At 38.5% G+C, this 12161-nt stretch overlaps 1 protein-coding gene and 1 long non-coding RNA gene across 2 annotated transcripts in view; both read right to left on the bottom strand.

The window, feature by feature from the left end:
- Positions 1 to 12161, bottom strand: part of LOC107732925 (forkhead box protein O6-like) — a 35198-nt gene that overhangs the window by 15427 nt on the left and 7610 nt on the right. The window lies entirely within an intron of this gene.
- The window catches only part of LOC107732926 (uncharacterized), an 11757-nt gene continuing 2978 nt past the window's right edge, over positions 3383 to 12161 (bottom strand). Inside the window, exons 2-3 of the long non-coding RNA XR_001638920.1 lie at positions 7635 to 7641; positions 3383 to 3489 (exon numbers count right to left, since the gene is read on the bottom strand). This is a non-coding gene — a long non-coding RNA (uncharacterized LOC107732926). The remainder of the gene's footprint in view (positions 3490 to 7634; positions 7642 to 12161) is intronic.

Below are 12161 nucleotides of genomic sequence, written 5' to 3'. Positions count from 1 at the left end.
TTTATATATATATATATATATATATATATATATATTAATAAGTATTTGTTTTAGTTTTTTCCCATTAAACCAATCTGAATATCCTTAAAGCAAGATAAAATTCACATGAGAAGCAAAATTGCATAAGATATGAAAACTTATTTTGCTTACCCCACTGGCAATGTTTTTCTTCATGTGTTAAGTACAAATATAACCAAATTTATGTTTTACTTAAAATATAATAAAGTATGAAAAATACTTATTAATATTATAATCTTGATTATAATAAATTTATCTGGTCACACTTTATTTTAAAGTCCAATTCTCACTATTGATTAACTATTAACTATGCCTACGTTGCTGCTTATTAAGTTAGTTGTTAAGTTTAGGTAGGGTTAAGGGATCTATAATATTTTCATGCAGAATAAGGCATTAATATGTGCTTTATAAGCCCCCATAAACCGCCAATATGTTATGCATGCTAGTTAATATTGAGAATTGGTCCTTAAGATAAAGTGTTACTATTTATCTTAATCTAAGATTGTTTGAATGTTTTTCACTGAAACAATGAGACAAAAATACAGATTAATAAAATAATTTTTTGCTGTGTGGGTTTTGATGCACGAGTAATTGAATTACATTTGAATAACTAAAATTGACCAAATTTTTAACTATGAAGGTAAATAAAAGTGAGAGAATGTGTAGGAAAAAAAGTAGCCTACTGATTCATAACAAACAAATGGCATTTCTTTAGTCTTTTGTGTTGCTGCTCTCTCCGCAAGCAAAAACACGAGTGTGCACAACTATGACTGACTTTATCATCGAACACAAAGTCATCCTCTGTTCTAGGCAGAGCATGCACAATTAATTAGTAAATCATTAATTAAGTCACGCATCAATTATTTCGGTTGCAGGGCATGGATTGAGCTGATCGCTTTAATCAAACCCCAAACAGATTGGGAAGCACCTGGTCACATGATTGTTAATTAAAACCTGTTACATTAATGTGTTTAAGATGTATCCTTTAATATGCAAGTTGATGAAAAAGGACAAAAGACTCATATATGATTTGAATACACAAAACAGACCCAAAAACGCCTTGGATCTCACGGCCCTTTTTCACAATAAGACATAGCACATAAATATGCACTCGGTTACATACATGCACACACACACTCGTGCTCTGTTAGCCTGGCACATAGGGTCCGCTCATTACAACAATGCCAAGCTACCGGTTGCTAAGGAGACCTGTGGGAGAGGGAGTGATCCTGTTGCTATGGCAGCAAGCCTGCTTCCTGCCAACTGTCTTTCCCCATGAGACCTGACCATAGTAGGCAGAGAAAGACAGAAAGAAAGAAAGGAAGACAGGGAATTGAATGTAGGAGAGTCAGAGTGCGTGTGAGGGTGTGTTGGGGGTGTAGGGGGGGTTATGGGTATGATGTTGAAAGAGAAAGACTTTATAAAGAACACAGCAAGCAGGGTAGCAATGGAGGAGGGGTGGCAGACAAACCACAAAACCAGGGGAGAGAATGTGCTGGGAAAATTGATAGAGTTCGAAAGAGGGAAAATAAAAGAGGCGCTTGTAAAGAAACTGAGCGAGGACGCCTTCCGGAGCGCCATTTTCAGGCGCTCTTTCCCATGAAATGACTCGCCGGCTTACCGCGCCGCGTCCTATTGTGCTAGTCCGCCGGCAACTGCACAAGATGGCCGCAAACTACCTCTAATTGTTCCAAGCGAACACTCAAGCGCACCGAACGCCACCTCCCAGCATGCACTGTGTCACAAAGCGACCCGGCCCCGCTCGTTAAAGTACCCTAACACCCGCCTGGCTTTTGTGAACGTTTCTCACACTGGATTCCGTGCTTCCTCATTAAGTGCTACAGCACATCGCAGCTCCCATTTATCAAATCTACACCTGATATAAGCGACGTGTCATGACAGGTGTGTCTGATAAAAGACTTGACAGAATACAAATTAATTATGCAGCACTGCGCAAAAGATTCATTAAACACAAATTCAGGGGAGACACAAGAAACATCATCTCAACAAAAATCAACACCCCTGCAAAATTGCAGCGGTGCTGCTGTGGAAACAACATCCTGGAACGAGACAACAACCGAAAACGTGGGAAGACGAAGGAGAAGATATTGATCACGCTCAGGAGAAGAGGGTCAAATGAGGAGAGAAACCCAGTGAATCTTCTGTCTCAGATGTAAATGGCTTTTTTGGCTGCCGTTAGATCACAATTGGTTCCATACTGCCTTGCTCTTCTGCCTTTGGGAGGTTTTTCGGTTTGATTATGGCTCTCATGACAGCACTGTTTAAATGAGAGACAGAGGAGCACTGGCACATATTCTCCCACAGATAAAGTGGGAATAAAGTTGGTTTGGGAAGGAGGGGGCTCTCGGAATTCTTTCCTCGGCTGCGCACAGACTCGAATCAGGCTGTTAAAGACATCTATCTGTCTCTCATCCCTCTGTCCGGGTCTGTTTCTCATTCGCAGGGAATGTGGCGTCTGTCAAGAACGGGAGTCTGGCCATCCACATGGACACACACGCACATATTCGTTTATTTGTTCATGCACACATTTCGAGACATGACCACTATTGACTTATTCATGCATGTGTTTATTTCCAGAGCACAGCGTGTCTGCCGTGCCCGAGCCCCTCTGTTCCCCCCAACCTCTTTAGAGGGGTTAAAGGGTTCACTTGGGATTCTCCCACATTAGCTGAATCTCTCTAATTCAACATGAATGCCGCTCTGCTCTATGTCTGCCATTGACTTATATTATATATAAAATAATGATTGTTTTCAAATATGTTGCCGTCAGCCACTGGCCCGTCAGCAGACAGACCAGCCCCAAACTCGCACCATTTTTTGAGCTGGTGTTGAGGTGTCAGCCTGGGATTGATCTCCCAAAGCATTGTAAGTCTAAGTTGATTGTTGAGACCACTGCATCACAAGCCAATGGTTTCAACGATCTACTTTTTGCTTGCGATGTTTTTTCGGGAAACTCAGATTTTTAAACAATAAGAGCAATGTTTTGAATGCACCACTGAGATTTTTGGGTGAAACCAACTTTGCTTAAATGGCTTGCTTAACATTGTCTCTGCACATTAGGCTGGGATACAAGAAAGAATTTTCCCGAAAACAGTTCTCAGACATGCTTAATTTACAAGTTGTCTCCAACATTTCTCCTAAAAGTTTCATTTAAGAAATGCAGGCACAAACAAGACATTGGTTGACAGGCTAAGAAGATAGAGCTACCCGCTTGTTAAGGTGTGACATATTGAATACTGTTTCCAGGTTCAAGCCTATACTACTACTACTAGTCATTCACAAGCACTTTTCATTTAAACTATTGGCACTTTTCCACTGCGTGGTACGACTCAGCTCGGCACGACTCGGCTCGGCTCGGTTTGCTTTTCTACTGCAGTTTAGTACCGCTTTAGAGTGGGCGGGTTATTCACATGTTGTTATAGTTGTGCCGCCTCTACTGCTGCGACTCTTCTTTTTCATTCCGCGTCGCCCCATCAAGCTCTCGCTGGATCCGCTCCTCTGCTATCAACGAGAAGAACGTCTGTACTTCCTCAACAGACCACGAAACAGCCATTTTTTGGTTGTTAAAAAAAGGTGTGCTCGTTCAAAACAGTTGTGTTCGATCCTTCGCTGGCTGTGCTGATTTAAATCTAGCGGTTCTGTTGTGTTTGTGTCTCAAGTTCAGTGACGCAGGTAGTGACGATTCTCTCCGGCCAATCAGTAATCAGCAGAGTTTACACGTCACGTTTTGGTAACGGTACGGATCACTTGGAACCTCAATCGAGGTGGTACTAAAAAAAGTACCAGGTACCAGGTACTGTACCCAGTGGAAAACCCCCCGAAAGTGAACCGTGCCGTACCATGCAGTGGAAAAGCGCCATAACTTATCAAAAGTGTATAGTGTACGCTATAGTCTCCAGGCTAATGACGTCCCATACACCAATATTTTAATGATTCAGAAGAGATGAATCACTGTCTGGCCACTTGAGATTTCAGTATGGAGATAAATGTTAGGATCAAGATTTTTCGGTAGTGAGTGTACATTAGCACCATTTTTGATTGCTTCTGGGATCTGATAACGCACTCTGAGCCGTAAACGATTACATGTGACATCAGATTTAACAAGTAAGGGAGAATGTACATCCAGCCGGTTGTTATCGCAGAATAACCCCCGACAGGGAGGGGTCTTGTATCACCCTGAAGGGGGTTGTTCTGCGAATACAAACCTGCTGGATGTACACTATCCCGCTTATTACACAGCTACTTGCCACATAAGTAAATAATTAGACACTAAATATTGATTTGACTTGAAATATTTGAACGCAAAACTTCTGTGAACACAGTTGCTAACAAGCGGCAAGTTCAAACTAGACGGACATTTAAGAGATACGGTGCAGTTACACAACATTTCACAACATAAATAATTATGGCGATAAAAGATTTAAGACGAAAATGTTTTAAAATCTTACCAGTTTGTTAGTTATCTTATAATCCATTACAGCGTACAAAACAATCGTAGCAAAACGGCAGCAGCTGTGTTTGTATGAAACCAGAGAGCCAGTCCGCGATACCAGGATGACATAATTAAATAACAGGTAATTGTACACAATTTTGAATCGAGTTTTAGTACTTTATTAGCTAAACAAACGCAAAGCTTCCACCAAGAAAAACTGTTCCTGGCAAGAGTACAGTGCCGACTTCAGTTACCCAGATCAGCCTGTGTTATTCGTTTTTACCGGTTGTTGTCGAGGTAACGAGATAACATACCTCGGAATGTCGCGACTGACCAATCAGAATCAAGTATTCCACGGAGCCGTGTAATAACTGAATATAATGAATGTGTATAGCAGCTCCGTTCATCTGATGACAAATGTTCATTTTAGATCTCTAATGACTTTTGATTGCAGACTTTGGAATCTTGCCAAATATCTTGCGAGATATTTTCTGAAATGCTGGAGGAGACACATCCGAGATGACTTTTTTAGAGATATTAAAGAGATCTCATTTGTGATTTTTTTTCTTTCCTATGGGTTACGTCTCAATCTTTGGTCTGAATCTATGGGAAAAGTAAGGTAGGTCCACATTTCTTCGAACAAAGACAGCCCAATTAAGTCAGTTTGAGTTAGGGTCTGTGCGCTGAGAGAGGGGCGGAGAGATGGAGCGCCGAAGAAAGAGGCAGTGCATAAAAGCAGTCTAAATAGAGGAAGAGGGGTAAAAGAGGAGAGCTCGAGCGACTTTGTAGCCAAAGCGAAGCAACTTCTCTTTTTTTTAGCTCCTCAATGGGAAGACATATGAAATATTAATAACAGCTCTAGCCATCGACTTCAGAGGCCCGCACTAAAACTTAGTGTCTAATGAGACTCAGCTCATGAATTGCTAATGAGGATGCTTGGAATGTGTGTTTTAAGTGTTTGTGTGCGTGAGCGTGTATGTTGCGAAAGGGGGAGGGGTCATTTAGTTGTGTGTGTGCGCTCGGGGGTGTGTATGGGGGGGGTATGAGGAATGCGGAGTCTTTGGGAGACTTAACGGAGAACTTCATTAAAAAGCTGAATTCTATACACACACACACACACACTACGAATATTCAACAGCCTCAAGCGCATACACACTCGCATATCACTTAATATACATATATGACACTGGACAGACTCCTAAAGACCTATAGACAAAATATTTCTTGACCTATAGACAAAACAGTGTGATTCTCCGGTTTTATAATCTTAGAGTTGACATACATATAATTTTTGTAATTTTTCATTCAAATACTATGACATTACAGATACCACCTACACTTTAGAAAACTCTTTAGTGAAAAATTATCTTTAATTTTGCATGTGTTGTGAGTGACTGGCATATTTCTTTTGAATATGTTCCATTAGAAAAAAATGCTACAAAGTCTCATCAAATATATATATATATATATATTCATTCAACACACTACTGCAGTATGAAAATATTCAAACTTTGCGCAAAATGTGAATACGCACAAGCGCAAAAGAGATTTGTGAGTTTCAAAAGAGGGGAAGATCTTCAGTGTACAGTAACTTAGATGTCAGTCTGTTCCTCACACAGCTATCATGACTTTTGAAGACTTGGCATAATAGCAGCTTTATGGTACTTTTATAGTAACCTTTAGTCATTTTTGAAGCTCAACAGTCTCAAAACGCATTCACATTCATTGTAAGAACATGTGAATAATGTCTGCTTTTGTCTTCCGCAGAAGAACGCAATCATATAGACTTGGGACGATGAAAATGGTGAGTACACGATGCTATGTTTTAGGAGACATGAACTGTTTTCTACATCTAAAACTGATCTAAAACGTTATAATATGACGAACCACTGATCTTCTCAAGGAGTCCAGTGAGAAGATATAAAGCCATGTTAACTGTATTAAATCAATTCTTTTTCAATGAGCAGATACAGTGGCATCGTCTTGAGTCATAATACACACAATCTGACCTCACTTTTGACCCCTACCATATATTTCATTGAGAACACTAAAGAACATGTACAATAATATATCGAGTCGATGTCGGTTATCACTGTGCTACTGCTTCACGTTGCTTTCTGTACACTATATGTGGCTTTTTGTGTGTGTTTTCTGGCACAATTATGCGAGTGTGTTTGCATGACTTCGAGAGTCTGAACTCCACATGCGCTGAATTGCTGAGGTCTGCTTATGCACATGTGATGGAGAGATTGTGTGTCAGTGTGGGTTCGTTCATATATTCTGGATAAATGTTGGTCTGCGATATTCTTCTCTTCTATATGTCTGTGTGTGAGTGTGTGTGTCTTTCCGCCTGAGTGACGCTGTCGGTGGGCATCGCTCAGATTCAGCTCGGCAGGCCGAGAAGATCATTAACAGAGATGGGAGGAGAGAGAGAGAGAGAGAGAGAGAGAGAGGGGCTTTGTTCAGAATGGAATGCTAGCATACTGCTTACTATGCACTATGCAATGAATATTATTTTTATGAAGTATATGAAACACCATGCAATGATAGACATTTCCAAATTCTTTGAATTCGCTTTGTATTAAAATATTAACTTTTGTTATGATCAAAAAAACATAATAAGTCAGCTAAGTTAAAAATCACAGATGTTGTATTATTTCTGGTTCACTGGAACACATGCATTGTGGGTTACAGTGTGCCACACATATTTTTATACTGCAATTTTTGGCAAACGAAGTAGGTCATCCAGATATTCTGTGCATACATCATTTTGCATACTGTGCTTAGTATATATAATACAGAAATAGTAGGAGTAGTCGTAGTATGTGATTCTGGACACAGCCACTGGCTTTGGGCTTCTCATCATCTGTCTTGAGAGGAGAAGAACTCACTGTTCAGAGTCACGCAATTACAGCCGTCTCTCCACATATCCGTCCAGTTCTCAAACTCATCTCAATTTACGTCTTTGAGTGTCTCCCAATCACGATTTTTAAGAGTTTAATGTTTGTTTTTTTTTCCTCTCTCACTGGCTACATTCAGAATAGCATACTAACATACTACTCTTATTATTTCTGCAATATGCATATTTAGTTATTTATTCTTCTATTCAGCAAGGACACGCTGAATTGATCAAAGGTGACAGTAAAGACTTACACACTGCTACAAAAAAACTAGTTTAAATAAATTCTGTTCTTTTCAACTTTCTATTCATCAAAGGATTATGAAAAAATAATGTATTATGGTATTAAAAATAGGCAGCACAACTGTTTTCAACATTGATAATAATCAGAAGTGTTTCTTGAGCAGCAAATCAGCATATTATTATGATTTCTGAAGGATCATGTGACTCTGAAGACTGGAGTAATGATGCTGAAAATTCAGCTGCGGATCAGAGGAATAAAAGCAAAAGAGGCTTGAAATACTGTATTCCTCAATGCAACGCACTTGACCTGACCTTCCGTTTTAAAATGAACTGCAGCCACAGGTTTAACATCTTTAATTTGACTTATTATTTAATTGGACTGCCTTAGGTAGACAGTTTTACACAAATTTGCAAAATATCTATTTTGTTCCAATAAAATAAGTGGACACTACTCACAAGCACAAATGTTTAGCATTGTATAACAACTACGACAACAACAACAAGAATGCATAGCTAAAGCAGCTGTTTGTTTTTTGATGATATTAGATAAGTATAATTTTTGTGGAAAAAAAGTCATAAAGTGAGGTTATCGAATGACTTTCTTTCTTCTATGAAACATAAAATAATATTTAGTAAATTTTTTTCTGTACAATGGAAGTCAATGGGCACCAAATCTCTCAAAATTCTTCAAAATATCTTCTTTTGTGTTCAACAGAAGAAAGAAATGCATGCAGGTTTGGAACAACATGAAGGTGAGTAAATGGTGACAGAACTTTCATTTTTGGGTGAGCTGTCCCTTTAAGGAATATGCTCAAGATTCCTAATGGCTTTTCTATAATAGTTTGAAACTAATCCAACTAATCACACTGTTGCCAACTCTCGGGAGACAAATAAGCAACCGCAGCTTCAAAAACAAGCCCAATATTATTCGATTATTTATTATCATCAATATTATTACCAATAAATGAGCCTACAACATATTAAACTAAAACCACTCTTTTATTTGAAAAGCAAAAACAGAAGTTATTTTAGAAAAATCAGCAAACTGCAACAAAAGCGGGAGGCGTGCGCTATCCACTTGTCTCCAATCACCTGTGAGCAGAATAAGATTGGAGAGATGGAAAAGGAGAAAAAGACAAGAGCTTAAAGTGGGAGCTGTAACATAGCCACATATTTATAGCCTACTAAAATATATTAGAACCAAACGCATATACTGTTAGTATTAGTATAGGCCTACTTGTTTTTTTTTTTACGAAGTGTATTTTTTTGTCTATTTACACTAATGGTGCGTTCAAGTCATGTCGGATAGATCGTATTTACGAGTTGAACGCACATGAATGCCACCACAAAGTCGTTATTACGAGTGGGAAACTCAAAATTTTCTTTAAGCTTCGAGTTTCCGAGTTGGGGGCGTGTCAGTGAGAAACATGGCGGAATCCATGGAAGCAACGTCTGTAGTTAACGGTAAATTTGTGTTTAAATTGATAGTTTAGTTGTCCTATAAACTTAAATTGGTCATGTTCTTGTTACGCAGCTAGTTAATGAAATCCAAAATGCTATCGTTTTTGCACCTATAGGTGAAAAATATTTTGATTTGCCATGTTGCATGTTTTAAAAATATTAAAAACGCAAAACACACCTGATGCGAATTCTTTGCTCTTCATTTTCTATAAGCAGAGTTAACAGACCCTGTTGTATTTTCTTGTAATTTATTAAAAGAAGGTACACCGCCATCTTGTGCCGACTAAACTGACTTGAACGCACCTGACGTCGTAATTACGACTTGTCAACTCGTAAAAGTACGAACGTCCCAGGAGGACTTGAACACAGCAAGAGTTGTGCGACACTCAATCGCCGTTTATGGATATCATAGGAATGAATGGTGACGGTAAATTTTTGTTTAAATTGATGTTTTGTAATATAACAATTAATAACAAGTTTTTATGTGATACAGATTAAAGTGGCTTCATAAATTACTTTTTAAAAATATTAAAAACGCAAAACACACCTGATGCGAATTCTTTGCTCTTCATTTTCTATAAGCAGAGTTAACAGACCCTGTTGTATTTTCTTGTAATTTATTAAAAGAAGGTACACCGCCATCTTGTGCCGACTAAACTGACTTGAACGCACCTGACGTCGTAATTACGACTTGTCAACTCGTAAGTACGAACGACCCAGGGGGACTTGAACGCAGCATAAGTGCAAATAGCCCGCCTTGTTGGCAGAGGCTATTTACATTAACTCCGCCCACCAACGTGTGATTGGACTAGTCGACATTACAAAAGACGGCCATCAGTCATCAGCTTCAGTGGTGCAGGTGGTAAAACGTGTGTTGCACTCATTTTGACGCGATCGACCCGGGTTCGAATACGCCTTTTGGCGAACTTTTTTCTCCCTTTTAAAATTTCAAATCACATAAGAAAAGCATTTATTTTCAATGAAAATTAAGGAAATATTCAAAAAGTTGAAAATAAAGTATCGGGTAGGGTTAGGGTAGGTGTGTATTGAGGGCTTTAGGTGGCATCCATTTAATAATCTGAATTAAAATTAAAATTTACATTCAATATGTTATTATTGCATACTATTTTATAATGTACTACAATACTGAGGTGCAGATAATTGCCACTATTTTCAATAAGTAGTATAAATAGCAGAAAATCCTGCTATTTTAACGTAGTGTAAATAGAATCCATCGCTATTTTCAATTAGTGTAAATAGCATCTAATTGTAATAGCCTCTATCGCTATTTTAACGTAGTGTAAATAGCCACTGCCTTTTTTTATTGTAGCGCGTGATAATTAATACATTACAAAGACATTATAAAAATAAAAAATGTGCTTTATAAATGAAAGTCATCCCGCTCCTCTATTATTACGTTTACTACTATCATCGCTTGGATTACAGCGTCACGCGCCTTCATGTGGAACATGGCTTTTCTCCAATGAGGGGGAGGAATGCATATTATTGCACTGATTGGCTACTGTGAGCAGACAGGGTGTCAATCAATGCACTTATGAGCTTTCAGAAAAAGGGGGACGAAAAATATGCATAGATCTGTGTAAAAGAGAAATCATAAAAAAGAGAAAGCATGAAATCCAGAGAGAGGAACTGTGAGAGAATGAGAGCGGCTACAAGGGTTCATTCCAGGCTATGTGTCGTGTCTGAGAGTTAGCAGTGACATGGGCAGCATATTAAACGCTCGGGCCTGCATCCTGACCCATTTTCATCAAACTGACAAACAAAATCCACACACTGTCTGCTTCATAAAAAAAAATGTTTCACCACACATAGGCACATCAGCACACGGACACACACGCGTATCTACCATTTAGTTATGCAAATAAAATATACAAGCCAGAAAGTGAATATTCAAATATTTCCGGAATGAAATATGTGGAGAGAGAAGCAGTTTGCATGGTCTTTCCATGACAAGAAATACCTTTGAGAAATCGCCTCACATGAAGAGAAATAAGACCTTGATCTCAAACCATATTGCTCTTCAATATGGTTCAATATGGCTTTCAGTTCTGAATGAGAGTCTGAGTGAGATTCTACAGGATGAAGTCAGACTGAGCATTGGGAATGACGCAACTGAGATTGTTTGATAAACTCTGCTCATTTTTTAAAGTCATTTTGTCACCTGCTTCCTGCTCTTCCCCTGCCTCTTGAGCAGATAGAAGGGTTGGTTGGTGACTAGTTTTTTGCAGTGTTTGTGTTACAAAAATGAATTATACCTCATATTATGTAGCTCAGTATGAGATTAGATTTAAGATTTTTACCTTACAGGCGATAACACAGATCCCTAGACAATATCATCATTCACACTTTTGGGGTCACCAAGCGCGCATTTGTTTTAATAAAAATACAGTAAAAACAGTAATATCGTGAAATATTATTACAATTTAAAACAACATTTGAATATCTGTTAAAATGTAATTTATTCCTGAGATGAAAAGCTGAATTTTCAGCATCATTACTCCAGTCTTCAGTGTCACATGATCCTTCAGAAATCAGTATAATATGCTGATTATTATCATTATTGAAAATAGTTGCTGCATAGTGTTTGTATAAAAAAACTTTTGTTCAGTATTCCTTGATGAATAGAAAATTTAAAAGAACACTTTTTTTTTTCATTCCGAAACTGAACTCTTTTGTAACATCATCCATGTTTTTACTGATCAATTTAATGCATCATTGCTGAATAAAACAATTTCTGACTTCAATTTCAAATAAAACGTAACGTCTGCCTGATCTAAAGGTCATTATTGTGGTATAATCAATTGAAATTAATCTAGCACATAAAGACAAAAGCTCACTTTAAATGTCCCACTCTCTTTTCCTGTCTAAGCTGGTGTTTTGAGCCTGAGTAATCTGCAAAGTGGACCAGACTTAGTGTCGACAGTCAGAGTCTGCTCTGTGAGACGAGGGTCAGTCATTCAGTGGAAAGAGCCCGACTGGATCTGGAGCGCAGCAGCGAGATCTGCGCATGCATTAATCATGGCTGCTTTCGTCTCGCCCATTACAGCTCATCAATCTCCCAGAGCT

The sequence above is a fragment of the Sinocyclocheilus rhinocerous genome, unplaced genomic scaffold (genome assembly GCF_001515625.1).
Source record: "Sinocyclocheilus rhinocerous isolate Xijiao unplaced genomic scaffold, SAMN03320098_v1.1 scaffold1300, whole genome shotgun sequence".
Lineage (NCBI taxonomy): Eukaryota > Metazoa > Chordata > Actinopteri > Cypriniformes > Cyprinidae > Sinocyclocheilus > Sinocyclocheilus rhinocerous.
This window is presented reverse-complemented; position numbering and strand designations above follow the sequence as displayed.